Here is a 6,000-nt window from a genome sequence, read left to right as displayed (position 1 = left end):
TTTGATGAAAAATATGAATATAAACATCCAAGAAGCTAATGAACTCCAACTAGGATGAATTCAAAGAGACCCACACCAAGACACATTATAATCAAGAAAGACAAATACAAAAAAAGAATCTTGAATGCTGCAAGAAAAAAGTGATTTATCACATACGAGGGATTCTCAATAAGATTATGAGCCAATTTCTCATTAGAAACTTTGGAAGCCTGAAGGTGGGAAGAGATTACTACTAAAAGAAAAAAATTACTAAAAGAAAAAAAAACTCAACTAAGATTTCTATAGCCAGCGAAACTGTCCCTCAAAAGTTGGAAAAAATTGAGACATTCCTAGACTTTTAAAAAAGCTTAGGGAGTCCATCCCCACTAGACCTGTCCTGCAAGAAATGCTAAAGGGAGTCCTGCAAATTGAAGTGAAAGGACATGAGACAGTAACCTAAAAGTATATGAAAAAATAAAGATATCAGTAAAGGTTAATATATGAGCAATTATAAAAGCCAGTATTAACAGTGGTTTGTAATTCCACATTTTGTTTTCAACATGATTTGAGACTAATGCATTTAAAAAGCAATTATTAATTTGTTTTTGGACCATAAGGATGTAATTTTGTGACATCTATAACTTGAAAGGAATGGGAATGGAACTGTAAAAGAGCAGAATTTTTATACTTTAGTAAAGTTAAGCTAGTATACATCAAAATGAGTATTCTAACATTATAATGTTAAATCTAACTTTACAGTATTAAATCAAAACAGTAAGAGGGGCGGAGATGCGAAACGGGAGGGCTATCTTGGCTGTAGAGCCACCTCCCCCACCTGAGGAAGGAGGGGTCCTGGCCACACACTGGGCTCCCGAGCCCAGGGTTCTAGTGCCAGGAAGAGAAGTTCCCACAATCTCTGGCTGTGGAAACCAGTGGACATGGCAGCTGAGTGAGACAAAGGCCTGTGGGAAGTGGATACCTTCCTCTTAAAGGGCCCATGCCCGGCCTTACTTGCTGACAGACTTGCTCACTCTGCACTCCAGTGCTGGGGAAGCTGCTCGGGGGGTGCCAGGAACATATGGGGAGGCTCTGAGCTGTCGAGCTTCAGGACAAGGGCTGGAGGGGCAGCTGACTCCTGGACAGAGATAAAGGCAGAAGCCATTGTTCCTTTGTTGAGCCTTCCCTCCTTCCAGCCTACACACGCAGGTGCCATCAAACTGGATAACACAGGTCACTCCACTCAGGGGATACCCTGAGACTCCGGCTCTCCCAACTTGTGGGCCCACCTAAGCCACTTCCAGTAATTTATTCCATATAAATGAGCTGTCTTGGCTCCTGCTGTGAACTTTCATAAAATCTCTCAAATGCCCACAAAACCCAAAAAAGCAGCATCTGGCTTCAGCGTGCCCCATACCTCTTGTGCACCTCCAAACCCTGCACCAGTGGCAGCTGGCCTTGCTTTCTGACTTGGCCCCTTGAGGCACCTATAAGCCCAGGACAAGTGACAGCCATATGTGGACTCTTACCAGGTGACCCCAGAGGTGCACAGTGGTGGCTGAATTCGGGCTGCAGCTCACCCCTCCCAGATCTATGCCAAGGGCCCTTCAGCACACCAACTACATAAAGCCACTCTATTAAGATTGGGAGATTTAGGAACCCTATCTAATACATAAAAACAGACACACGGAGGCAGCCAAAATGGGGAGACACGCATGTCCCATTTGAAGGAACAGAACAAAGCTCCAGAGAGAGTTCACCAAAATGAAAACAAGCAATATACCAGATATAGAGTTAAAAATACTGGTTATGTCTACAGCCATGCCACCCTGAATGCATCCGATCTCATCTGATCTTGGAAGCTAAACAGGGTCGGGCCAGGTTAGTACTTAGATGAGAGACCACTTAGGAATACTAGGTGCTGTAGGCATTAAAAAAGAAAAAAAACTATAAGGATGCTCAAGGAACTTAAAGGAAGAGTAGATGAACTCAGTGAGATCTTTAACAAAGAGATAAAAAACATAAAAATGGAGATGGAAAACATAATAAGGAGCGAGTCAAGATAAAGAATACAATATCTGAAATGAAAAGTATATTAGAGGGAATCAACAAAGTGGGTAAAATAGAAGACTAAATCAGTGACATATAGGATGGGGTAGCAGAGGACACCCAATCAGAACAACGAAAGAAAAAAAAAATCCCTCCCAAATGAAGATAGTTTAAAAAGCCTCTGGGACAACGTCAAGCTAACAGCATTTGCATCATAGGGGTACCAGAAGAAAAAGAGGTACAAGGAATTGAAAACCTATTTGAAGAAATAATGATGGAAAACTTCTCTAACCTGGTGAAGGAAATAGACATGCAACCCCAGGAACTTCAGAGAGTCCCAAACAAGATGAACCCAAAGAGGCCCACACTAAGACACAGGTTAAGTTCCAAGAATATTAAAAGCGGCAAGAGAAAATCAATTAGTTACATACAAGGGAATGCCCATAAGACTGTGAGCCAATTTCTCAACAGAAACTACAGGCCAGAAGGACTTGGCACAAAATATTCAAAGTGATGAAAACCCAGGACCTACAGCCAAAATTACTGTAACCCAGCAAAGTTATCATTTAGAATCGAAGGTCAGATAAAGAGCTTCCCAGACAAGAAAAAGCTAAAGGTTTTCATCACTACCAAGCCAATATTACATGAAATGTTGGAGGGCCTACTTTAAAAAGAAGAAAAAGATATGTATCAAAAATCTAAATAAAGAATGGCAATAACGACATATCTATCAGCGGGTACTTCAAATGAAAAGAATTAGATGCTCCAATCGAAAGACGGGGTAGCTGAATGAATAAGAAAACAAGACCCTTACATATGCTGCCTACAAGAGACTCACTTCAGATTAAAAGACACAGAGAGACTAAAAGTAAGGGGATGGAAAAAAGATATTTCATGATGGACCTAGAGGGTAGTGTGCTGAGTAGAGTAAGTCAGATAGAGGAAGACAAATGCCTGCACATTCAGATGGAATATGACTGCACATTCAGATGGAATCTAAAGAACAAAATAAACAAACAAACAGAAACAAACTCATAGATACAGAGAACATTTTGAGGGTTACCAGATAGGAGGGAAGGGATTAAGAAGTACGAACTGGTAGTTAGAAAATAGTCATGGAGGTAGAAAGTATAGCATAAGAAATATAGCCATTAATATTATAATAATTATGTATGGTGTCAGTGGGCTCTAGATTTATTGGGGTGATCACTTTGTGAGTTATATAGATGTCTAATCACTATGTTGTACACCTGAAACTAATATAGTATTTATATGCCAACTATAACTGAAAAATAAAAAGTTATTAATTTAAAAATATATGAAATAAAAACTGACAGCATTAAAGAGGAAAATAGACAATTCTACAATAATAGTTGGATATTTCAATACATCACCTCAATAATGTATAGAACATCATACAAAAGATAAGTAAGGACATAGAGGACTTGAACAACTTAATAACTAGATCTAACAAACATATACAGAACATTCTACTCCACAACAACCGAATACACATTCTTCTCAAGTGCATATGGCACATTCTCTAGGATAGACCAATGCTACACCACAAATTAAGCCTCAATAGATTTTTAAAAGTAAAGTATCTTCTCCAAACACAACAGGATGAAGGTAGAAATCAATAACAGAAGGAAAACTGGAAAATTCACAAATTTATAGAAATTAACATTGTTAAAAATGCATTAAAAAATCAAGATAAATTAGAAAATACTCAGAGATTAAGGAAAATAAAAACATAACATACCAAAATTTATGAGACATGGTGAAAATATTAAGAGGGAAATTTATAGCTATAAATCCTTACATTTTAAAAAAGAGTAATCTCAAATCATCAACCTAACTTTACAACTTAAGGAAAAAGAAAAAGAAGAACAAACTGAACCAACTCAAAGCTAGCAGAAAGAAGGAAATAATAAAGGTTAGAGCAGAGATAAATGACAGAGAATAGAAATACAATAGAGAAAATCAATGAAGCCAAAACCTGGTTCTTTGTAAAGATTAACAAAATTGACAAACCTTTAGCTAGATTGTCTAAGAAAAAAAGAGAAAATTCAAATTATTAAATTCAGAAATGAAAGTGGAGATACTGCTACCAATTCTACAGAAATGAAAAGGATGATGAGAGTACTATGAATGATTTGTGCTAACAATTTGAAAGAGTTAAGTGAAATGGACAAATTCCTAGAAACACAAAACCTACCAATGCTGAATTGTGAAGAAATAGCAAATCTGAATATACCTATAACTACTGAGGACATTGAAACAATAATAAAAAAAGTCTCCTAACGTAGAAAACTTCTGGACCTGATGACTTCAATGGTAAGTAAATTCTACCAAATATTTACAGAAGAATTAACCTCAATCCTCATCAAATTTTTTCAAAAAACTGAAGAGGACAGAATACTTCATAACTCATTCTATGAAGCAAGCACTGCCCTGATACTAAAGCCAAACAAAGACACTACAAGAAAGGAAAACTATAGACCAATATCTCTTATGAATGTTGATGCAAATTCCTGGACAAAATATCAGCAAACCAAATTTAAAAGCATATTAAAAGGATTATATGCTACGACCAACTAGGACTTATTCCTGGAATGCAAAGATGGTTCAATGCTTGAAACTCAATCAATGTAATACATTACATAAAAAGAATGAAGGAAAAAGTCACATGATCATCTCAATTGATGCTAAGAAAGCATTTGACAAAATTCAACACCGTTTTATGATAAAAACACTCAGCAAACTAGGAAGGAAACTAATTCAATATAATAAAAACCATATATGAAAACCCACAGTGAATAACATGGATCAGTGATGAAAGACAGAAAGCTTTTCTTCTAAGATCAGGAACAAGGCAAGAATGCCTGCTTATGCTAACTTAATTCAACATTTTGGAAATTCTAGCTAGAGTGATTATTATAGTTATAAGTTATTATAACTATAAAAAAAGAAATAAAAGGCATCCGAAATGATAGGAAGAAGTAAAATTATCTCTGTTTGCAGATGGCATGATCTTATATGTAGAAAACCCTAAAGATTACAAACACACACACACATACATATTGTTTGAACTACTAAACAGTTAATAAATGAGTTCAGTAGCTTTGGAAGATACAAACCCGTTATGCAAAAATAAGTTGCATTTCTATATACTAACAATGAACAATTTAAAAAGGAACTTTTTAAATTAAATTTATAAAATTCCTTTTATAATAACATCGAAAAGGAGGTAAAAGACTTGTACACTTAAAAGTAGAAATTATTGCTGAAAGAAATTAAGAAAACATAAATAAATGGAAATACATCTCATGTTCATGCAATATGAGTTAATATTGTTAAGATGTCAATACTACCTAAAGTGATCTACACATTCAATGCAATCCCTATCAAAATTCCAACTTTTTTTTATTCAGAAATAGAAAAATCCATCCTAAAATTCATATGGAATCTGAAGGGATCCCAAAGAGCCAAAAAATCTTGAAAAAGAACAAAGTTAGAGGACTCACATTTCTTGATTTCAAAACTTACTATAAATGGACAGTAATCAAAACAGTGTGGTAAAAGCATAAAACAGATTTATAGACCAATAAAATAGAATGGAGAGCCCTAAAATAGACTCTCGTATGTATGATCAATGATTTTTTCTCCTTCTTTAATTCTCCCCCACACTTCCACTCCTGATGCATGGATGTTGCCATTTCCCCTTAAAAACTGGATCTCTGAGGGCAGGGCTTCTCCTCCCACATGCTCGAGGTGTGTACGCAGGGCCTGGGGCACCCGGGGTATGGTCTGTGGCTCTACTTGGGGCATGAACCTAGAACCTTCTGCGTGTGAAACAGGCATACTAACCACTACACTATGGAGCCACCCCCTGGTTAATGATTTTTGACAAGTGTTCCAAGACCATGCAATGGAGAAAGGGCAGTCTTTTCAACAAACTGTTCTGAGAAAACT

At 36.5% G+C, this 6,000-nt stretch overlaps 1 pseudogene; it reads left to right on the top strand.

The window, feature by feature from the left end:
* The first annotated feature begins 1,787 nt into the window (after positions 1 to 1,787).
* Positions 1,788 to 1,906, top strand: LOC112481663 (annotated as a pseudogene).
* Positions 1,907 to 6,000: the final 4,094 nt, after the last annotated feature.

The sequence above is a fragment of the Pteropus alecto genome, unplaced genomic scaffold, assembly GCF_000325575.1.
Source record: "Pteropus alecto unplaced genomic scaffold, ASM32557v1 scaffold44, whole genome shotgun sequence".
Taxonomy (NCBI): domain Eukaryota; kingdom Metazoa; phylum Chordata; class Mammalia; order Chiroptera; family Pteropodidae; genus Pteropus; species Pteropus alecto.
This window is presented reverse-complemented; position numbering and strand designations above follow the sequence as displayed.